This window comes from Saimiri boliviensis, chromosome 1 (genome assembly GCF_048565385.1).
Source record: "Saimiri boliviensis isolate mSaiBol1 chromosome 1, mSaiBol1.pri, whole genome shotgun sequence".
Taxonomy (NCBI): domain Eukaryota; kingdom Metazoa; phylum Chordata; class Mammalia; order Primates; family Cebidae; genus Saimiri; species Saimiri boliviensis.
Window position 1 is genome coordinate 268,031,522 of NC_133449.1, and position 24,875 is coordinate 268,056,396.

General features: G+C 39.0%; 1 protein-coding gene and 1 pseudogene across 1 annotated transcript in view; one reads left to right on the top strand and one right to left on the bottom strand.

Moving 5' to 3' along the window:
- The window catches only part of C1QTNF3 (C1q and TNF related 3), an 87,645-nt gene that overhangs the window by 12,625 nt on the left and 50,145 nt on the right, over positions 1-24,875 (top strand). The window lies entirely within an intron of this gene.
- Positions 17,419-19,116, bottom strand: LOC101050684 (60 kDa heat shock protein, mitochondrial pseudogene; annotated as a pseudogene).

Below are 24,875 nucleotides of genomic sequence, written 5' to 3' on the forward strand. Positions count from 1 at the left end.
TTGATTCTGAAAAACAAAACAAAAAGAGTAGGCAGATGTTTTAAACAAAATGTCATAAAAGATTATTTCAGTCTTCTATTAGTTCAGTCCATGTAACTAACTCCTGTTCTGCTTGATATCAGATCAAGAGTCCTAATGAATACATCAACTCTCTATGAGAGTCTTGGAAGTTTTTCTCTCTATTTCTATGTCATGATCTCTAAATCTATACAAAATCTGTATTTAAGACTACTCCACAGAGCTCTATAGCTGATTATAAACTGCTCTATGTAAGAATCAAAGTAAAACAACAATTGCAGATGACAAAAGTCTTAGAACAGCCATGGGTTAAAGAGAGGATTAACAAGAAAATTTGATTACTTCTGTGGCATACAACAATTTTAAGTAATAATTATAATTACTACTGATAATATATACTAAGACATATCAGAATCACAGGAATCTCATGTAATTTTGGAACAAATACTAATAACACATTCAGATAAGTATAATTCAAAGAAGGCTAAATACCATTTCATATTTGACAATACTTCCTGCAGGATTTTATTATACCAAATGGGGGACATAATGTCAAAAAAAGTAAATTAAGTCAAAAGGACTTAATGGAGAATTTGATTTTGGGAAGTTTGTCAAATATCAAAAGTTTAAAACACTTAACATCACAAAATAGGATCACAGGTCTTGTAAAAGAAGTCATTCATTTAGCTAACGTGACAACTCAATTTTTTTTAAAAAAGACAAAAACCTTATTCTTTGAGTTAGGAGAAGTAATTTCCTAAACAATAAGTCCTAATAAAGACAGCATGAAGCCAATTAAATCTGTCTCTCAAATCTTATAAGCAAATCTATTAAATTTTAATCATCTTGACCGTAAGATATATTTTCCATAAATCTTTTTATAGTTTTTTAAATTAAAAAAATAGGTTAATGCTTCATGAAAAGCTTGTCAATCTGACACAGGGGCCCAGATACTGGTCTCACATCAGTGTGCCTTTGATATTAATGTTTAATTTATAGAGAAACTCAGAACAAATTTTATTTCTCAGAATTGGCCCTTACAATCTCACGTGCCCTTTCTTACCAAAAAATCTCTTCATATCTATAACTTTCTTTATATCTCTCTTATTTACTGATACACACTGCTTTCTAAATAACCTTTGAATTAATTAGACAAAAATCATTTTCCTTTAAATAAGAATGCATTTTCCAAGAAAAATATTTTTTAAGTGCCTATAAAAACATTTATTACTATGTTGGAGTTGTTGGAAAATTGATTTTGTCTACTTTATTGTTTTGTATTTTTTTTAACTTTTTTATTACTATACTTTAAATTCTGGGGTACATGTGCAGAACATGCAGATTTGTTACATAAGTATACATGTGCCATGGTAGTTTGCTGCATCCATCACCCCATCATCTACATTAGGTATTTTTCCTAATGCTATCCCTCCCCTATCCCCTCAACCCCTGCTATCCCTCTCCTAGGCCCCCACCCCCTGCTATCCCTCCCTCTATCTCCCTGCTAGTCCCCCACCCCCTGACAGGCCCCAGTGTGTTATGCTCCCCCTGCCGTGTCCATGAGTTCTCATTGTTCAACACCTACTTATGAGTGAGAACATGCGGTGTTTGGTTTTCTGTTCTTGTGTCAGTTTGCTGAGAATGATGGTTTCCGGATTCATCCATGTCCCTGCAAAGGACATTAATTCATCCTTTTTTATAGCTGCATAGTGTTCCATGGTGTATACGTGCCACATTTTCTTTATCCAGTCTATCATTGATGGGCATTTGCCTCGGTTCCAAGTCTTTGCTGTTGTGAACAGTGCCGCAATAAACACATGTGCATGTGTCTTTATAGCAGAATGATTTATAATCCTTTGGATATATACCCAGTAATGGGATTGCTGGGTCAAATGGGATTTCTAGTTCTAGATCCTTGAGGAATCACCACACTGTCTTCCACAATGGATGAACTAATTACACTCTCACCAACAGTGTAAAAGTGTCCCTATTTCTCCACATCCTTTCCAGCATCTGTTGTCTCCTGGATTTTTAATGATTACCATTCTAACTAGTATGAGATGGTATCTCAATGTGTGTGTGTGTGTCTGTGTGCGTGTGTGTGTGTTTCATATATTTGTTGGCTGCAGAAATGTCTTATTTTGAGAAGCACCTGTTCATACCTTTTGCCCACTTTTGGATGGGGTCATTTTTTTTAAGAAAATATTTTTCTATAATTTTTTTAAATTGAAAATGACCCAGACATTTAATGAATATTTACTATTTGGTTCAATATAACTTTAGATTGTAAATTATGTGACATGTTTATAAATAAACATGTGAACTCCCAAAATTTGAGACAGGTCTCACTTAATTTAAAAAATTTATTTCGCCAAGGTTGAGGATCTGCGCACAGCCTCAGAAAGTCCTGATGACATATGCCCAAGGCAGTCAGGGCACAGCTTTGTTTTATACATTTTAGGGAGTCATGAGACATCATTCAATATGTCAAGGTACATCATTCAAATATGTACATTGGTTCCATCCAGAAAGGTGGGGACAACTTCAGGCAGTGAGAGGGGCTTTCAGGTCACAGGTAGGTGAGAGACAAATTGTTACATTCTATTGAGTTTCTGATAAGCCTTTCCAAAGGAGGCAATCAGAACGTGTCTCTATCTAAGTGAGCCAAGGGATGACTTTGAATGACTTTGAATAGGAGGCAGATTTGCCCTGAACAATTCCTGGCTTGAATTTTCTCTTTAGCTTAGTGATTTTGGGAGCCTAAGATATTTTCCTTTCACATTTCCCCCATCTTCTTTTTAAAAATATTTTGGAGAAAGCACCTTTAGAAGAAAATGAGTCTCTGGTTTCAGGTTTTATCTGATCTGTCATGGCTAGGATAGTTTATTCCTAGATGGGTTAGGTCCCAAAAGCTCATTTTTAGCAGGTTGTGAAGTCTCATGTCCCATGAAGAGAAAATAAGGGAAGGGAGAAAAACAACAAACGAAAGAACAATCCTGGAAAAACTGATATAGGTCACATTACTCTGAAGTCCACACATTAGTAGGCAGGTATGAAAGTGGCTTATGCACGTAAATAGGTTGCTGTTATTTTCTTCCGCAGTTTAGGTTGTCTGGCTTCAGTTTGCAGGACTTTAAGAAAGTGCTGCTTAGTTTTCAGTGACTCCAAAGTAGAAAAAATAAGAAAAAAACAAGGAAAAAAATGGAAAACATTGTTATGAAGACTTGTAGCCAGGAAAAATTAGAATTTGGTTCAAACTGTAGAACGTAAATAAAAATTGAAAAAACATTACGCAAGACCAGAATCTAACAACAGATGTGTGGTTTGAAACACAGTTTCCTCTTTAGTAACCCACTTTTACTAAAGACAAATCATGGTAGGACTAGTTTGCTTTATTATACTTGGTCTAATTATTTGTATACAGTGCAACAAGAATAATTGCTTTTTTACATAGGCTTTTAAATTGGCTTTGATGAAACTTTGCTCCATAGGAGGAATCTCAGATAAGACTAGCTTTTTTTTTTTTTTTTTTTTTTTTTTTTTTTTTTTTTTTTTTTTTTTTGAGACGGGGTCTTGTTCTGTCACCCAGGCTGGAGTGCAGTGTGGAAGTCTCAGCTTACCGTGACCTCTGTCTCCCAGATTCAAGAAATTATCCTTCCTCAGCCTCCCAAGTACCTGGGATTACAGGCACCTGCCACCATACCTGGCTAATTATTGTATTTTTATTAGAGATGGGGTTTCACCATGTTGGCCAGAGTGGTCTTGAACTCCTGACCTCAAGTTATCTGCCCACCTTGGTCTCCCAGAGTGGTGGAATTACAGGCATGAGCCAGATAACACTTCGTAAAGCTGAGCCCAGCCATGGATTTGTCCCATCATATACCTATGAGTTAGGTGAGTTTCCTCTCCTCCTGTGGTTTCAAGATAAAGAGGCCTCTGGGCCTGTCAGAAAATGACATTCTGTACTTACATAGGTCAGAAACCCTGTACAGGGACTGTGTACACAAGATATGAGGCCAGTTTTTCCAAGGACTTCATTGGCTCCATAAGTCAAGTATGATTTCTTTTTTTTTTTTTTTTGAGACGGAGTTTCGCTCTTGTTACCCAGGCTGGAGTGCAATGGCGCGATCTCGGCTCACCGCAACCTCCGCCTCCTGGGTTCAGGCAATTCTCCTGCCTCAGCCTCCTGAGTAGCTGGGATTACAGGCACGTGCCACCATGCCCAGCTAATTTTTTTTTTTGTATTTTTAGTAGAGACGGGGTTTCAACATGTTGACCAGGCTGGTCTCGATCTCTCGACCTCGTGATCCACCCGCCTCGGCCTCCCAAAGTGCTGGGATTACAGGCTTTACAGGCTTGAGCCACCGCGCCTGGCCCTGATTTCTTAAAGGAAGCAAACCAGTCCCGTCAAAGCCTTGGTAAAACAACCAGTTCCTCCAGTTGTGTCCAGTTGCAAACGCAAACAGATTCTTATTGAACTTCTGCAAATAAATTTATCGCCATAAGTTAAAAATACTCACAAATAGTTTCCAAATTCTGGAGAAATCAGAGAGAAACAAATATGCTCCAAATTTTGTTCACAGAAGTATATTAAATTGTTAAAAGCTGTCAACAGCTCAAAAGAAAAGTTTCAAGGACAAAACCCCCACAAAGGATTAGCAATGTTTAAAGCAAAAGTTAAAAAGATTGCTTTAGTCTTCTATCAGTTCATTTTACACAGTTAACTCCTGTTCTGCTTGATATTCATGAACGTTTCAGCTCTCCATGAGAGTCCGGAAAGTTTTTTTCCCCTCTATTATAATGTCACAATCTCCAAAGTTATCAGAAACCTGCATTTAAGAAAACCTGTTAGAGTTCCATAGCTGATTATAGAACCACCTTCTAAAGAGGACCAAAACAAGACTTGTCTGTGGATGACAAGAAGTTTTAGGGCAGTCATAGTTAAAGATACAACTGACAAGGAAATTTGTTACCTCTGTGGCACACAATAATTTAAGATAACAATTATAATTATTACTGATAATGTATGCTAAGTTATATCAGAATTACAGGGGTTTCCCATAATTTTGGAACACATACCAATAACATGTTTATACAAATACAGCTCAAATAAAACCAAACACCATTTTATATTTGATGATACTGCCTGTATAATTTTTTTACCAAATAAGCCAATTTATGTCATTTTTGGACTTTAGGGAACCTAATATCTTAAAGAATTAATTAGGCCAGAAAACAACATAATCTACTATTTGATTTTGGAAAGTTTGTCAGATACCAAAGGTTTAAAATACTCGATATCACAAAATAAGATCACAGATCATTGCAAAGTAAGTCATTCATTTAACCAAAGTGATAACTCAAGGGCTTTTTTTTTTTTTTTTTTTTTTTTTTTTGAGACGGAGTTTCGCTCTTGTTACCCAGGCTGGAGTGCAATGGCACGATCTCGGCTCACCGCAACCTCCGCCTCCTGGGTTCAGGCAATTCTCCTGCCTCAGCCTCCTGAGTAGCTGGGATTACAGGCACGTGCCACCATGCCCAGCTAATTTTTTTTTTGTATGTTTAGTAGAGACGGGGTTTCACCATGTTGACCAGGATGGTCTCGATCTCTCGACCTCGTGATCCACCCGCCTCAGCCTCCCAAAGTGCTGGGATTAAGGGCTTTTTAAAAAGGCAAAAACCTTTATTCTTTGAGAGAGAAGACTTAATTTTCCAAACAATAGCCCTAATAAAAACCACATGAAGTAAATTAAATTTGTTTTTCAAATTTTTATAAACAATCTGTAAAATTGTAATCTTGACCATAAGATATAGCTTCCATAAGCCTTTTATAACCCATATAACCTTTGTTAAAAAGATTTTTAATGCTTCAAGAAAACCTTGCTAACCTTACACAGGAGGCTCTATGCTGATCTTGCATCAGTGCACCTTTGACATTCATGATTACTTCATAAAGAAACTGAACTTACTTTATCTTTCAAAACTGGCCCTTACAATCTCATTTGCCCGTGTTTTGCGTGTTAGTTCCTGAAACTTGAGGAATCGAATAGCTTTCATTTCTGACCCTGTGTCTAAGAAATACAGTTTATTTTGATTGGCATCTTCTATGAGGCCTATAATAAGGATTTAATTGCTGTCAGTGTTGATGCTCTTTTAAGACCCAGGAGTCAAAGCCCTGTAACTCAGTGTCACAAGGACTTTTAAAGCACATACAGGAAGATAACATGGATCAAATAACCTTAATCATAATTTTTAAAATCTCTGTTTTTATTCCTAAGCAACCCAAAACTTAATATAGCAACTTGATCATATGAAAGTTTTTTGTTTTTTTTTTTGATAAATTATCTTATTGTTACTTAAACCAACTGTTCATGACATGCCTGGACTTTTTCTGGTTTGTTCTGAACATCCCTCTTTCTTTTACAACTAGTAATTTTATTTTAGGACTAAATTTACCATACAAGATTCTTTCTCACATACAATTATTTCTCTTTCAATTTCCTTATCACAAAAAAACCTCTTTATTTTTATAATTTTCTTCATATTTGTCTTATTTCCTGGTGCCTTTTATATTGTTTTATACATAACTTTTAAGTAAGCTTTGAATGAGATAAAATGTATTCACTTTTTTTAAAAAAGAACAATCCCCCTTTTTTTAGCATTGAATGTTTTTCTACAACATGTATTTATTGGAAAATACCCAAATAATGAAATATCTGTTATTTAATTTAATATAACTTTGGAGTCTAAATTATGCTGTTTGTCTACGATTATTTATTTCATTACATTTCTCTAATTATTTTAATTATTTACCTAGATTATTATTTATTTATTTATTTTTGAGATGGAGTCTTGCTTTTGTTGCCCAGGCTGGAGTGCAGTGGCATGGTCTTGGCTCACTGCAACCTCTGCTTCCTGGGTTCAAGCAATTTTCCTGCCGCAGCCTTCTGAGTAGCTGGCACTACAGTCGTGCACCACTATGCCTGGCTAATTTTTTTTCTAGTTTTAGTAGAGATGAGGTTTCACCATGTTGGCCAGGCTGGGCTTGATCTCCTGACCTTATGATTCACCTGCCTCAGCCTCCCAAAGTGCTGGGATTCCAGGTGTGAGCCACCACACCTGTCCTTACCTAGATTATTTGTGAAAACTACAATAGTCATGATTTAAAGTTACGAAACTGCCATTGCAAAATTATAGCTAAGACAGTGAAAAAGATACAACCTAACTGGCTCCATCTTGCTTCTAACCTCCAAGCTGTCCTTGTTCATTACTGGACTTCGGGAGGAACTTAGTTTATAATTTAGCTTTGAAACAAAGACGATAACAGTCCTTTCCCATAACAAACCTCCTTACTGCCTGTGGACTAGGCTGCCTACAGACACAAGATAAGAAGTTACGGTAATTTTACTGAATGTAGCTATTTTCATGAAACCAGTATCAATGTCTTATTCATTAAAGATCACACAAGCAAAGACCATTCTGTCTTGGGCTGGGTTTGTAGTTTTGTTACCCCTGTGCCAAATTTTGACACCCTATAGTATTTGGCAGGGATAAGGATGACATTGTTTTATTAATAAATGCAAACAAAATGTATGCTGGAAATTCTTAAGACTTTTTAAAAATTACTTTATTAATAATTTTTTTTTTTTTTTTTTTTTTTTTTTTGAGACAGAGTTTCGCTCTTGTTACCCAGGCTGGAGTGCAATGACGCGATCTCGGCTCACCGCAACCTCTGCCTCCTGGGTTCAGGCAATTCTCCTGCCTCAGCCTCCTGAGTAGCTGGGATTACAGGCATGCGCCACCATGCCCAGCTAATTTTTTGTATTTTTAGTAGAGACGGGGTTTCACCATGTTGACCAGGGTGGTCTCGATTTCTTGACCTCGTGATCCACCCGCCTCGGCCTCCCAAAGTGCTGGGATTACAGGCGTGAGCCACTGCGCCTGGCCTGTTAATAATTTTAAAGCTAGTTTATTTACTTAAGATATTACTTAAGCTACATAAACTTGAAAAGGCATTTGACTTGTTATTTCCTTTTCTGTATCTAATTTAAGCACTTTCATTTTATTTTTAAGCCAGTTAATTAGAGCTCTTTTATGTACCTTTAGTAGTGAAAAATTGTATACACAACACATAAATACATAAATGCATTAAGCATGCTGATAGAAGTACATTTTAATAAAAACCTTTTTTTCCCTGTCTCACACTTCCTGTGCCAAAGGAAATCACAAGAGGTTATCCAGAATCTGGAAGCCTAAAATAGGAAAAACCTGAGCAGTTGTCAGCTGAATAGCCTTAAATTTGCGTATTAAAGAAAGCAACTCCAGGGAAAGTCAAACAGCAAAATATGCATTATAATGTGTGGAGAAAAAAAAAATTTGGTGTGCCAGCAGGAAATTAAAATAGATTTAATTGCCAATTAAACATAAAATCATAGAAATTATAAAGGCCTTTTAAATATGTACACATGCACTTACTTACACACACACACAACGATCCTATAGCTTTTACTTCAGAATTTTTATCCCATGAAATAAATATGAAATCATTGGCTTACAACAAGGACTTTTTGAATTGAAACAGTGATTTTTGTCTTAATAGAAAAATAACAGCATATTTAGAGCAGGCAGAAGAGAAAAACAGAGAAAAAGAGGACTTAGGAACTCTAGTTTGCAGGCTGACCTTAGGGCTCTTTTTTTTTTAAGGTAAATGTTCACAAAGACCATATTATTTTCATTTTACATAAACTTTGGTAAGTAGAGGTGCCATGAAAACCATGGAGTTCTCAAAAGGGGGTCATTTTCCCTGTTTTCTCCTCATTCTTAGATTATTTCCTGCTCTTCCTCTTTCCTCTTCCCCCTCCCCCTCCCCCTCCCCCTCCCTTCCCCCCTCCTCCTCCTCCCCCTCCTCCTCCTCCCCCTCCTCCTCCTCCTCCCTCTTCCTCTTCTTTCTTCTTCTTAAAAGAAGGAACTGAGTTCTTGCCTAAGGTTTTTGTATAGTGGATTGATATATGCTGCTTTTGGTCAGTACTCCACAGCTTGTCACCACTGAGTTTTTTCCATCCTCTTACATTCCTCTCTCCAGAGTTTCTCTCTCAGATTCTTTCTCCAGAGGTCTATGACCTCAGAGAGGGCTAAAAGCTCTGGGTGATCAGCCCTTATATGTATTTCCTGGATGAGCCATTTTTTAAAATTAATTTTTGTTCGTGATTTCCTTGAAGGGCCACTGCACGTTATGGGGGTCAACCCTCCAGACACACCCATGGGGCCCTCAGCCACCCAGGGACAGCTTTTGGTTGGAAGTGTAACCAGGGTGGAGTGCAGCGGCTTAGCTGGCTCCCTGTGCTCACCAAAGATGTCACTGGGAGATGGGAGCAGAGCTGTGGGAGCATCCCAAAGAGCTTCCAGTTCTCCAATTCAATGTTGTCCGTGATGTGCCCAGGTCTTTGACCTCTCTTACCCCAAGAATGGGGGAAGGGGCCCTGGAGGTGTGGTGAGCTTACAATTTGAATAAATATAGTGAACCCAAAGAGTTTAGCAGAGAGTGATTTATTAGGCAGAGAGAAAGAGAGAAAGAAGGAGAGAGAGAGCTCCCACGCTGCCGTGGGAGTATAATCTGGAGGAGATAGCCCTATAGGTAAGGAGCAATGGGTTTTTAATCTTGGTTTTTAATCTGGTTTTTAATCTGCCCCATTCATGTTCTCGTCCAATGAGAGGAGTTCTTTCAAACTTTTGCTGGAGTGATTGATCTTTAACTCTGATACCAGATTGGCTGCTAAGTCCGCAGCAGAGGCCCTTGCTCCCAGAGTTTTCCCCGGACTTTTTGAACAAAGAAGCACACCTGGAATTCCTACCTAGCCCAGGCAAGGGAAAGTCAGACAACGAAGTTTAAATTCCTGTTTGGAGATGTGGATGGAGGCATGGCGCTGGAAAATTACTGCCTTTGAAACCATGACTCCTGTGAACTGTTTTCCTTAACACAGTCCCTCAGGAGGAGCAAATGCCCGTTCTCTTTGGAACTGAGAAAGTTCAGTCTCTCATGAAGGCATGAAAACAACAGTTCAGCTCCTCATGAAAATGCACAGATAAACTGAATTAAGACTAAATTTGGGAGAAAACGCAATGAAGAAGAACATTTAGAATGCATCTCCAAACTAGAATTAGGATCCTTAAACAACTTCGGACCAGAACAAACAACAAAGAAACTCCCACAGTATTACTGTGTGCTCTAATGGTAAGGCGAAATTAAGACCAGCTGGTTGTTAACTTTAGCCAAGACAAACCCCAATTCAATCACTTACCTAGGGATGGGTCTCAGGCTGAAGACTGCTCTCTACTAGCCTATAAGCAGGAAAAAAACCCTCCTCTTCCCTGTTGGAAGTGAGCTTAAACTCCATGAAGGAGTTACCTGTCTTCTATCATCATGTAAGCGGAAAAACTTGCCTTCCTTGTGTTGAAAGCAAGTATAACAACAACAACAGCAAACGGAGGAGTTGTACAGCAAAATAAACTTTAGATCTTGACTACATTTTGGGAGATTAGGGATTCTCTGGAGGGGGTGCTCTCAGACCTCAGCAAATTGTCCTATTGGTTTTTGCCATGCAGTTGGCTTATACTGGTACTAAGCAGCAATACGAGATTTGTCAAAGGTCAGGGGCATCTCCACTCAGAACCCCTTAGTGGTTACCGAAATGTGAACCCACAAAATCTGAGACATTAAAATGCATTTGGAGATGCATTCTAAATGGCCTTCTCCATTGCCTTTTCTCTAATTCTTCTAAACTAACTGAGAATTAAATTTTCAGTTAATTTAGTAAGTTTATTTTACCAAGGTTGAGGATATGAGCCCATGACACAGCCTTGGGAAGTCCTGATGACATGTGCCCAAGGTGGTCAGGCCACAGCTTGGTTTTATACATTTTAGGGAGATATGAGACATCAATTAATATGTGTAAGAAGTATATTGGTTCTATCCAGAAAGGTGGGGCAACTTGAAGCAGGGAGAGGGGCTTCCAGGTCACAGGTAGGAGAGAGACAAATGGTTATATTCTTATGAGTTTCTGATAAGTCTTTCCAAAGAAGGCAATCACAATGTACATCTGTCTCAGTGAGCAGAGGGATACCTTTGAATAGAATGGGAGACATTTGCCCTGAACTGTTCCCAGCTTCAATTTTCTCTTTAGCTTGTGATTTGGGGGCTCAAGATATTTTTTTTTTTCAAGCATTTATTTTATTGTATTTATCTAATTAATAAATTTTTTAAAGATAGGTTACCTAAGTTACCCATGAAAATGGTGATAGTCATTGTTTAAAGTTATTTCTCTGTTAATCATTTTAATAGCCTGTAAATTTCAGGTGTTTACCTAAGTAAGAAACTTACGGTTAACCAAATGGATGTTTTTGTTCAATAACTAAAGATTTAGCTATTTTCATTAAACTAACACTATTAAATGCCTTATTTGTTTAAAAATTACACAAACATAATTCTCTTTTGGGCTATGAGCTTTGTAATTCCATGCTAAATTTTGACAGCTTATAATATCTAGCAGAGATAAATATCAAACTGCTTGACCAATAAATCTAAACAATAATGTATGTTGACAATTTTGAAGACATTTCTAATTTTATTTTACATATATATATATATTTAATATTTTGATGCAGAGTTTCACTCTTGTTGCCCAGGCTGGAGTGCAATGGCCCGATTTCAGCTCGCTACAACCTCTGCCTCCCAGGTTCAAGTGATTCTCCTGCATCAGCCACCAAAGCAGCTGGGATTACAGGCATGTGCCACCATGCCCACCTAATTTTGTATTTTTAGTAGAGACAGGGTTTCACCATGTTGGTCAGGTTGGTCTCAAATTCCTGACCTCAGGTGATCCACCCACCTCATCCTCCCAAAGTGCTGGGATTACAGGTGTGAGACACTGTGCCCTGCCTTTACCAATAATTTTTAAACCAAATTTATTTATTAAGTATTTTCTTAAGTCATGTAAATTTGAGAAAGCATTTGGGTTTAAACTGTCTATTTTTCTGGTACAGTATTTCATTTAAGTGCTTTTTTATCTTTAAGCCAGTTAATCAGAGTTCTTTTATATATTTCTGGTAGTGAAACATTATATACATGACACATAAATACACAGACATATTAGACATGTAGATATGGAGTAGACCTTATAGATTCATAAGACTACTGTTTTTTAATCTCCTATTTTAGGATTCTAATTTCTTGATAATCTTTTTTCATTGCTCTAGGCAATTAGCTAGGTAGCCATAAATTTGCCTACTAAAGGAACAACTCTGAAGTGAAAATCGGATCATGAAATTTACTTCAAAGTACAGAGAGAGAGTCTGCTGTGCTAGAGGAAGATTAAAAATAGATGCCAAGCCAAACGTACAATTACGGAAATCAACCATATTCTACTGTTATAAGTAGAATTTTCAATGCCACAAAAGAAGTAGCACTCAAATATAGATTTTCTCAGCAAGGCAATTTACTTCCATAGAATAGTGCAGCTCACAGATGGAACAATGGTGAGCACACGCCTGGACAAGGAGGGGAAGGTGTACTTATATGTGACAAAAGTCGCCCCTGCTGCTGTGTTATTCCCCTATTGGCTAGGGTTAGACTGAACAGTCTAGTCTAATACTGATTTTCTATTTTAAAGGGGGAAGGGGTAAGAGCCAGAGTGGTGGGGTGGGTAGTTTGGTGGGAAGGACAGTTATGGGCAGATCAGAGCAGGTAAGCAGGGGTCAAAGCAGGTGACCAGAGCAGGTGACTGGGATGAGTCAGGATGGAGCAGGGGACTGGAGAACAGATGTGAACTACTGATTAGAACTGGTGGAAAAGGTTGTTTACTGAAACTACAAAGAAGTTAAACTTTAAAATAGAGAATTAAAGAATAAGAGAGCTGAATATACTTACATACTGATTTGTTGAAGAGAAACTTGGGATTTGCTATAGCTAACACTACCAAATATGGTAATCTACCAAATCTACTAAATAACTTTAAATGATGAGTATTACAGTTTTCATGATATGTATAAGGAGACCAATTTTATTTAGACAGGTAGTTATAAATTTAAGACTACTCTCTACCATATTAGAAGCAGACAAAAACTCAAACTTGCCTTTCCTGTCAAAAGTGTGAAAAGAGGTAAATCTAGGGACCCCAGAATCACTAAGCCAAAGGGAAAAGTCAAGCAAAGAACAGCATCAGGCAAACCTGCCTCCCATTTCATTCCTAAAAATGATAGCTACAAAGATTTTTTTTTTTTTTAGAGTTACAGTTCCCATGATTTCCCCTCTAGGAAATTCCTTGTGGGTCCCTAGATTTTTACCCTAAAACAGCTCTGTTGAATTTCACCCTGACAACGTAAATTGAAAGCTTATCTTCACAAGTATGGGACAAAGGACAGGACTCAAACTCATGCCTCTGCTAACCTGAGAGAAATGCATATCTGATTGCTTCCTCTGCCCTATGTTTATTTTATCTTATGTAAAAATGCAGATCCACTGAGCTAGATGAATGCATAAGTGACAATTGCTCTAACCCCCTCAAATGTGAATGAGTGATCAAAGACTCTAAAGAATGCAACTGCTTGCCTCTTATCTACCCACATCTTTTCAAAATTTCTTCCCCCCTCCCCAGTATCTCCCTTTTCCCCTTTGCATACCGAAGCCCTCAAAATCATCTTTGGAGAAAGGCACAGATCTGTCTTCCAGGTGGGTGTCCATAACCTTGGCAAAATAAGCTTCTAAATCAATTGAGACCTGTTATTCACCTCCAATAGTACAGAATATTAAATGCATTTAATAAAGAGATCTTCCAAACAGGCTTTGTGTGGGCAACAAGGCTGTTCTATTTCTCGCTTGGGTGCAAGTGGGCCAAATCCGAGAAAGGACAGGCAAAGGGAGTAAGGGTGGGAATTGGTTTTACAGGTTGGAGTAATTTTGAGGGGCTGGGGTGTTGCAGAATAAGATCAGTTGCAGTGGTGGGGGGTAGGGGCAAGGAGTAAACATGACCACAAGTTCAGTTATAATGGCGGGTTGGGTAAGGCGGAAGAGCAGTTAAGATGGCAGGATGGGGCAAGGAGCATTCACATTATTTTAAGATCGGTTAAGATGGCAGGGTGGGGTGAGAGGCTTGTCCAGAGATGCTCCGCTGGGCAATTAGGGACAATGGTGAATGTAGGTGGGGGGTGGGGGGGTGGGATGGGGGGAATGGGGTGGGGTGGGGGAGTGGGATGGGGGATGGGGTGTGGGTGGGTTGGGGGGGTGGGATGGGTGGTATGAGGTGGGGGTGGGGTCGGGGGGTGGGATGGGTGGGATGGGGTGGGGGGGTGGGGTGGGGTGGGGTGGGGAGGGTGGGGTGGGGTGGGGGGGTGGGGTGGGGGGTGGGGGGGTGGGGGGGTGGGGTGGGGTGGGGGGTGGGGTGGGGTGGGGGGTGGGGTGGGGTGGGGGGTGGGGTGGGGTGGGGTGGGGGGAGGTGGGAGACAATTAGCTAAGGCAGGCAGGACTTCAGACTTCCTGGTTCCAGGCTTGCATATGGAGACCTGACAAGACCTATCATCAGATACTTTGCGGTTTATGGAAGTGAGCTGAAACTCCAGAAATGAATTGCCTATTCTCCATCATAAAGGAAGCAGGAAATCTGGCCTTCCTTGTTGGAAGTGAGTAAAACTCCAGAAAAGAAGTTGTACAGCAAAGTAAACCTTAGATCTCAACCAAATTTTGAGAGATTAGAGATTTTCTAGAGTGGGAGTCCCTGGAGGGCCTCGGCAAACTATCCTATTGGTTTGAGCAATAAAGAGCTGAAGCTGACACCAAGCGCCAGGAGGAGATTCGTCAAAGATCAGGACCACCTCCACTCAGAATCCCTTCCATTGGTGGCCAATTTGTAAACCAAAAAGCGTCTGAGACAGGTCTCAATCAATGTAGAAATTTATTTTGCCAAGGTTAAGGACGTGCACCTGGGAGACGGGTCTGTGCCTTTCTCCAAATAGGATTTTGAGGGCTTCAGTATCCAATGGGGAAAAGCCGGCTGGAAGGGAAACAGGGAGGGTGTGGTCACATTACTGAACCCACATGTTGCAAGAGAAAGGATGGGGTAGGGGAATCGTCAATTATATATTTGTCTGGAGCTCAGTAAATTGGCACTTTACATAAGGTAAGGTGAATATACAGTGGCTGCCTGTGGAGATAGTTAACCTTTTATTTATAGCTGTCTGCATAGGAACAAAAGGAAAGGTAGCTTCTTGCACGAGTCAGCTTTCAGCTTAATTTTTTTCTTTTGGTAGAGTGAATTGGAATCCCAAGTTTTTATTTTCCTTTCATACTTGCTATTAAGTACCTATTTCAGAGTTGTGCGATGTTTTCAGTCTAGAACTTCTTCATAATCCATCTTTCTCCCACCTTCTCATGTTTAGGGGTTTTGAACAGACAACAATTGCTCAGCATGCTTGCTCTTACATTCTCCCACCTGCCAAGATGACACATGTCCCAGACAGCCCTGTCTCCATCCTGGGCTTCGTAGGCTGCAGGAGATCCAGCTGCAGAATGACTTCATTTACATTGCTATTCAGAAGCAAATGGCTCAGCTCAATGGAAAGTCTTTTATTTCTAACAAGCAAGCCAGTATGTGGCATTTTTTCTTTTCCTTACACTGCAGGGTAAAATGAATCTTGCAGATGTTCCTGCAATGCCAGGGGAATAAGATTCACTGATGAGCTTCTGAGAGTGGCTTGGCTGCACTAGGGAGCTAGCCAGTTGCCATGTGGCCTGTGGTCAAGTCAGAGAGCAGCTGTGAATCCTATTTGGGAACTGACTTTATGGCTGTAATTAGAGTGCCAGAAGGCCCGTTTGTATAGACCCATCCTTCACAAACTCAATGACTGCCTCCAAGGCTTGGGACAAAGGGGGCTTAGATAAGAGCACCTCTTTGACAAAGTTGTGGGGAGTTCATGTTTCTGGTTTTCTCTGATCGTCGTGGGCGGTGATGGACAATGGACCAATAATCTGTGGAGTCACTGAGCTAGGTGCTGAGAGATGAAGAAGGCAGAACTCTACCCATGAAACTCAGGAAAAGGAATAAGACAAATAAAAAAGCTATTATTCAAATGTTAGTCCTGACCACAGGATGTGCTTAGGGAAAATTTAGAAAAAAATTGGTTCATAGTGACTTGGGGAATGTTCATTATTACCTTAATAGGTAGGGACAGAGAGATATTGAGTTTGTACAATTCGTGCAGACCCATTTTGCCAAAACACTGTCAGAGAAATATTCAAGCCAACCCATCAGCTACTACTTGTTTCCACAGTGGTATGGTCAGACCAACCCCAGGCTTCCAGCCTGTAAACCAGAAAAAATTCTAAGGCCCCCCAACACTCTGAATGGGCCCTTCCTTTCAGCCAAGGGCATTCCAAAGTTAACCTGAAAAACTTGTTTAGGCCATGATAGGAGTAGGGGTTGGAACGCCACATTCTACCCTCTTCCCTTTTGGAATCCAGGAAAAGCTGACCAGCATTAACCTCAACACAAATCTTAAGTCTGTTAAGAAACACTTACAATCTGTTCTTTCTGAAGCTTGCTACTTGGTGGCTTCATCTGCATGATAAAACCTTGGTCTCCACAACTCTTCATAATCCAGACATTACTTTCTATTGATAATAACTCTTTCAACCAATTATCGATCAGAAAAGTTTTATATCTACCTGGAATGACCTGGAAGTCCCCCCATTCCACTTCAAGTTACCCCACCCTTCCAGATCAAATCAACGTAAATCTTACATGTATTTAATTGAGATTTCATGTGTCCCTAAGACATATAAAATGAGGTTGTGCCCTGACTACCTTGGGCAAATGTTCTCAAGATTTCCGGAGGATGTGTCACAGGCCACTGGTCACTCACATTTGGCTCAGAATAAATCTCTTCAAATATATATGTATTTTAACTTTAAACACATTTTTATTACACAAATGTTGTCACATAATTGGATATTTCTCTACTTCGTACACAATTACTCTACTCTCTACTTCTCATCTGGTGGTGGCAAGCACTAAAATACTGATTTTAACAGAATAGCGGTAAAAATGCTTCAGTGATTTGAGTTGAAAGCAGTACATCAGTACATGGCTGTTGTACCCAGTATCAGAAATGTACAAATGTCTTTTTCTTCAAAAATACAAAATAAATTATCTGTAGGCATGGACAATGGCAGCAATAAACTGTTATGTATTTTGTCAGCTGAAACCAGAAACTGATGGTTATAATGATGTCTTAAACATCAGCCAGCCTTTTCTTCATTTTCTCCAACTGACTTCGCTCAAGTTATTGGTGAGGAACACTGCCTTGGACTTCCTGTCACAGTTCATTAATAAAGGTAAAGCACTGTTCTGGGAGTTAGAACATGCCACCTCCTAAACCACCTCCCATTCCACCCATTGCATCCATTCCAGGGTCCTTCTCTTCTTTAGGAATTTCTGTGACTACAACTGCTGCTGTAGTTAACAGAGAGCCCATACCAGCAGCATCCAATAAAGCAGTTCTCACAACCTTTGTTGGGTCAATAATTCCTTTTTCCACCATATTCACAATATCTTGAGCCATAGCATCATAACCAACTTCCGAGGAACTTTGCGTAATTTTCTCAACTATCAAAGATCCTTCAACACATGCATTCTTAGCAATGGTCATTGCTGGAATTTTGAGTGTTCTTTTAATAATTTCTATACCAATTTTTTGATCTTCATTAGCTGGAGTCAGTGAGTCCAAGGCTGAAATGCACTGAGCAGGGCATGACCCCTTCCCAAAATAATGCCTTATTCAATGGCAGCTCTTATAGCATTAAGGGCATCCATAACTCTGTCTTTCTTTTGATTTACTTCAACATCACTTGTCCCACCAACCTTCAGTACAGCTACTACATCTGAAAGTTTTGCCAGCCATTTACTCAGTTTCTCTTTTTCATATTCACTAGTTGTAACATCTAGCTGCTCAATGATTTCTTGAATACGTTTATCAATTTTTAAAAGCTTGGGATCATCTTTGGTCACAGTGACCTCTCCAACTTTTCCTAAGTCATGAGGCTGAGCATCTTCAAGATTTAGGGTCAACCCCTCTTCACCAAACACTGCATCACCAGTAGCAATAGCCATATCTTTAGGCTGATTCTTTCTATTGGCACCAAACCCTGGAGCCTTGACTGCCACAACCTGAAGACCAGCCTTGAACCTATTCAAGACAAGAGTACTTAGAGCTTCTCCATCAATGCCTTCAGCAATTATGACCAAAGACTTACGGTAAGCATTGGCAATTTCAAGAGCAGGTACAATGGACTGGACACTAGAAATGTTCTTTTCACTCAACAGAACATAGGCATCCTGGAATTCATGTTTCTGACCTTTTGACATATTAATAAAGTATGGAGAAATATAGCCTCAATCAAACTTCATGCTTTCAATAATTTCTAATTCATCATTCAGTGTTTTTCCATCCTTTACTGTGATGATACCCTTTCTTATAACCTTTTCCATTGCATCGGAGATGATATTTGCAATTTGTTTGTCTCCATTTGCAGAAATTGTAGCAACCTATGCAATTTCTTCAGGGGTTGCCACAGGTTTAGACTGCTTTTAAGTTCAGCAATTATAGCATCAACAGCTAACATCACACCTCTCCTGATTTCCGCTTGATTAGCACCTTTGCTAATCTTCTTGAAGCCTTCCTTGGCAATAGAGTGTGCCAGTACAGTAGTCATGGTAGTGCCATCCCCAGCCTCTTCATTTGTGTTACTGGCAACATCTTGAACAAGTTTAGCTCCAGTCTTTTTATATTTATCCTTTAAGTCAATTGGCTTTGCAACAGTCACACCATCTTTTGTTACTTTGGGACTTACCCAGCTTTGCTCAATAATCACTGTTATTGGCCTCATTGTAACAGCTATGGCATCGGCTAAAAGATCTATACCTCGAAGCATTAAGGCTTGGGCATCTACACTAAATTTTACATCTTTGGCATAAGCCTGAGTGAGATGAGGAGCCAGGACCCTGGAGCCAGACCTTTTCTCATCTGGCAAAACGCTGTGGATAACTGAAGCATTTCTGCGGGGCGGCGGCAGGGCGTGTACATGGAAAGGCAGGTCGTCAGTGGCAAGTGAGTCCTCTTCAAATATTTTTTCAGAGTTTGACCCTTTATTCAACAAGCCTCATGTAAGCCAAAGGTTCAACCAACACCAACACTACCTTTTAGGGTGGTGATTCTGACATTCAAATGTCAAAAAGAGTCCCTTTAAAAATTTGCAAATTTGCAAATAACCATTAGATCTCTGCACAGCAAAATTCCCTCTTCTCACAGGTGACATGGGTACAGATGGACACTCCCTTTCATAGATGTAGCTTACCCTTTGCCCTTTCTTATTCCATGCTGATTTTCACCTTTACTGAGCTGTCATGTACATGACATGTCATGACTCAGCTATGTACCAGCACCTTTCAGAAGGGCATCACGGGAAAGCCAATACCTGAGCTCTGCATTAGGTACATTTTCAATAATTTCTGCAGCTACAGGAACACTTGTTATCATTTCCAAACCTTTTAATTACAGAGACAGAAATCCACTACATTAAATAATTCACAAGAGAATGTATAGAAAGTGACTAATACACTGCCTCAATTATCTTAAAAACGTATATGCATACATATATGCATATATATACATATATACATATATTTGTTACTATAAATTTGCTAATAATGAATATCTGTTTCCCCATTAAAATATAAACTTCTTGAGTGCAGTTATAAAGTCAAATGGAGCCTGAAAAATGGGAATGACTTTCTAACCAAATGAACCAATGAAGAATTTCCAGCAAACAAATGTACTCTATTTCCAACTAGTTAACCATGCCTTAGCTATAAATGGCTTTCCCAAAAAATCCTGACCTTTCAATTTGGATGATGCAATGTTTTAAAAATATTTTCGATCTTGTTATTTATCTCATAAGTGACCAACAGCCCCAGCTGCTGTGCCCAGAAATCCATCATTGGGTTCCTGGGGAGACTAGCCTGACCACAGGCTGCTCCCCGCCTATGGCTGAGTGTGGAAGGGATAACGGGCAAGCCCATTTCTGAGATGAGAGACTTTGATGAGAGGACCCCCCATCAGCCTTGCAAAACATCCTTAGAACTGTAATGCAGTCTCAAACTTTCACATTCACCCTTCTTTCCCTTGCTTCTTCTGGAAGCAGAGAAAACCTGTTTCACACCTAGGGTGAAGCACAGGGAAGCAGTAAATTAAAAGAGAATCTGCAGCAGAAAAAAAAAAAAAACATGGCTTCCAGGTGTGCAAGCAGCTAAGGCCCAATAGAGTCCCTGAGCCCCTCCTAGGCCCAGAGGGGGCACAGAACACCTGAGTTTTCTATGCCCACTCTAAGGGCATAACTTAGCTATAATCCTCAGGTATAAACTTTCTCCCAGGAACTTAGTTGTCATGCTGGGAAAAAGGATGGGAAAAGGTAGCCTCCTGAAGTTGAATAATTTTATATTTGAAATGATTGAATTATTACTCAATTAGCCAAAGATGTCATCTATTGGCACCATTGTTTCCAGTTCCAAGGGTAACGACAGCTCAAAATACAAATTTAGTTTAGGTTTGGAACGAATTAAGAAAGTGAGATTTTGCAGATTAGTGTCGTGACCTTAAAAAATTGTACACTGTAGATATACATGCATGCTGATTGGTGCAGTGGAGGATACAGACAGGTGCATGGGATTTGCCTGGCAAGGGAAATATGTGGATGCAACCATGTCTGTGGATGTGGTGAGTGCAGTAATACTGATAGAGGTGAGTGCTCTGAGAAAAGGAGGGTGTGCCTTTGTTGACTTTGGTGTCCCCAGTGCCTAGAGAGTGCCTGGTACCTTGGAGGTGTTCAGTAAGTATTTGTTCATTAAATTGGTTGAATAAATGGATGCTATATAAAGGAAAGTTGCTGTTGGGTCAACCTTGCTGGAGTAGAAGATGAGGTGGAAGCACTGCATGCTGAGGCTGAAATGCAAGCAGATCAATAGATCATGGAACATGTGCTTAGAAGGGGAGATTTTGGAGGCATTTAAACAGGTGTGATGTTTAATTTTATGTTTCAACTTGGCTGGGCTGTGGTGCCCAGATGTTTAAACAAACACTAGTCTGATGTTGCTCTGAAGATATTTTTTAGCTATGATTAACATTTATTTATTTAATTGTTAATTTTTAAAAATTTCAACTTTTATTTTAAATGCAGGAGATACATGTGCAAGTTTGCTATATGAGTATATTGCACCCAGGTAGTGAGCATAGTACCTATAGTACCCACGTAGTTTTTCAACCCATGGGCCCCTCCCTCCCCATCTAGTAGTCTGTTGTGTCTATTGTTCCCATGTTTATGTCCATGTGTGCCCAATGTTTAGCTCCTACTTTGGATTAAGAACATGTACTATTTGGTGTTCTGTTTTTGCATTAATTTGCTTAGAACCATGGCCTCCAGTTCCATTCACATTGCTGCAAAGGATATAATTTCATTCTTTTTTATGGCTGCATAGTATTCCATGGTGTATATGTATCACATTTTCTCTGTTCAGTTCATCACTGACGGGCACCTAGATCTTTGCCATTGTGAATAATACAGCAATGAACATATAAGTCCATGTGTCTTTTTGGTATAATGAGCTGTTTTTCATACTCAGTAATGGGATTGCTAGATCAAATGGTAGCTCTGTTTTAAGTTCTCTGAGAAATCTCCAAACTGCTTTCCACAGTGACTGAAATATTTGCATTCCCACCAACAGTGTGTAAGTATTCCTTTTTCTCTGCGGTCTCACCAGCATCTGTTGTTTTTTTGACTTTTTAATAGCCATTCTGACTGGTGTAAGATGGTATGTTATTGTGGTTTTGATTTACATTTTTCTTATGATTTGTAATGAGTATTTTTTCATGTTTGTTGGCTGCTTATATGTCTTCTTTTGAGAAGTGTCTGTCCATGTCCTTTGCCCATTTTTAAATGGGGTTATCTGTTTTTTGCTGGTTGATTTGTTTAAATTTCTTACAGATTCTGGGTATTAGTTCTTTGTTGGGTGCAGTTTGTGAATATTTTTTCCCAGTCTATTGGTTGTCTGGTTATTGATAGTTTCTTTTGCAATGCAGAAGCTCTTTAATTTAATTGGGTACTACTTGTCAATTTTTATTTTTGTTGCAATTGCTTTTGCGGACTTAGCCAAAAATTCTTTGCCAAGACCAATTCAGTAAGGGTATATCCTAGGTTTTTCACAATTTTAAGTCTTATATTTAAATTCTCAATGTGATTAACATTTAAATCAGTAGACTTGGAATAGATTATTTTACCCACTGCAATGTAGATGAACCTCATCTAATTAGTTGAAAGCCTTAAGAGAAAAGACTAAGTTTTCCTGAAGAGCAAACAATTCTGTCTCCAGACTGCCTCTGAACTGAAGACTGCAACATTGACTCTTGCTGAAATTTCCAGTCTTCTGTCCTTTCCTGTGGGTTTCAGATTTACCAACCCTTATAATCACATTAGGTGATTTGAAACACATTTTTTCTCTTAAAATGTAACCGTCATGGGAAGGCTAATGCCTCAGTCTTTGGCTTATCAGCAAACATAATGGTTCTATCCCTCATGTAAAAGAAGAAGGCTGCATGGAAACAGCAGACCTTTGTGAGGAAGAGGTAAGAAGGAAACTGAAATAAAAGAGAGGTCCACAAAACCCTCTCTAACTGTGAAGTACAGTCATTTGCTGCATAATTTCATTTTGGTCAACGACAGACCACACATGTGATGGTGGTCTCATAGGATGATAAAGGAGCTGAAAAATTCTATTACCTAGTGATGTAGCCATCGTAACATTGTAGCACAATGTATTAATCACATATTTGTGGTGATGATGGTGAAAACAAACCTACTGTACTGCCAGTTGTGTAGAAGTAGAACACATGCAATTCTGTACAGTGCATAATACTTCATAACAATAGTACACATCTGTTACTGGTTTAGGTACTTACTACACTGTATTTTTATCATTATTTTAGAGTGTATTTCTACTTATAAAAAGAAAAATTAACTGTAAAATAGCCTCAAGCAGGTTCCTTAGGAGGTATTTCAGAAGAAGGCGTTGTTACCACAGGAGATGACAGCTCCATGTGTGCTATTGCCCCTAAAGACCTTCCAGAGGACAAGATGTGGAGGTAAAAGACAGTGATATTGATGATTTTGACCCTGCTAGGCTGTGTGTGCTTTTGTCTAGTTTTAACAAAAAAGTTTTTATTTTTTGACAGTACTTTAAAAATTGTTTTTAAAATTTTATTTAACTTTTATTATAGGTTTAAAGGTACATGTGAAGGTTTGTTGCATAGGCAAATGTGTCATCAGGGTTTGCTGTATGTATTATTTCATCACGCAGGTATTAAGCCCAGTACCCAATAGTTATCTCTTTTGCTCCTCTCCCTCCTCTCATCCTCCCCCGAAGTAGATTCCAGTGTCTGTTTTTTTCTTTCTTTGTGTTTATAAGTTCTTATCATTTAGCTCTCACTTATAAGTAAAAACGTGTGGTATTTAGTTTTCTGCTTCTTCATTCGTTTGCTAAGGATAATAATCTCCAGTTTCATCTATGTTCCCACAAAAGACATTATCTTAGTCTTTTTTATGGTTGTATGGTATTTCATGGTGTGTATGTACCACATTTTCTTTATCCAATCTGTCACTGATGGGCATTTAGGTTGATTCCATGTCTTTGCTATCGTGAACAGTGCTGCAGTGAACATTTGTGTGCATGTGTCTTTATGGCAGAATAATTTATATTCTTCTGGGTATATACCCAGTAATGGGATTGCTGGGTCAAATGGTAGGGCTGCTTTTAGCTCCTTGAAGAATTGCCACACTGCTTTCTACAATGGTTGAACTAATTTACACTTCTACCAACAGTGTATAGGTGTGTTCCCTTTTCCCCACAACCTCACCAGCACCTGTTATTTTTTGACTTTTTAGGAATAGCCATTCTGACAGGTGTAAGGTGATACCTCATTGTGGTTTTGATTTGCATTTTTCTAATGATCAGTGATACTGAGCTTTTTTCATATGCTTTTTGGCCACATGCATGCCTTTTTTTTTTTTGACAAGTGTCTGTTCATATTCTCTGCCCACTTTTTAATGGAGTTTTGTTTTTCTCTTGTAAATTTGTTTAAGTTCCTTATAGATGGTAGATATTAGACCTTTGTCAGATGCATAGGTTGCTAAAATTTTCTCCCATTCTCTAGGTTGTCTGTTTACTCTATTGATATTTTCTTGTGCTGTACAGAAGCTCTTAAGTTTAATTGGAGCCCACTTGTCAATTTTTGCTTTTGTTGCTATTGCTTTTGGTGTCTTTGTCATGAAATCTTTGCCTGTTCCTATGTCCAGAATGATATTGCCTAGGTTGTCTTCCAGGGTTTTTAAGGTTTTGGGTTTTACATTTAAGTCTTTTATTGATCTTGAGTTAAATTTTGTATATGGCATAAAGAAGAGGTTCAGCTTCAGTCTTCTGCATATGGGTAGCCAGTTAGCCCAGCACCATTTATTTAATGGGGAGTCTTTTTCCCATTGCTTGTTTTTTTCAGCTTTGTTGAAGATCAGATAGTTGTAGATGTGTGATATTATTTCTGGGCTCTCTATTCTGTTCTATTGGTCTATGTGCCTGTTTTTGTACCACTACCATGCTGCTTTGGTTACTGTAACCTTGTAGTATAATTTGAAGTTGAGTAATGTGATGCCTCCAGCTTCATTCTTAATGACAAAATTTTAATGATAAAAAAAGTTTACAAAATAGAAAAAA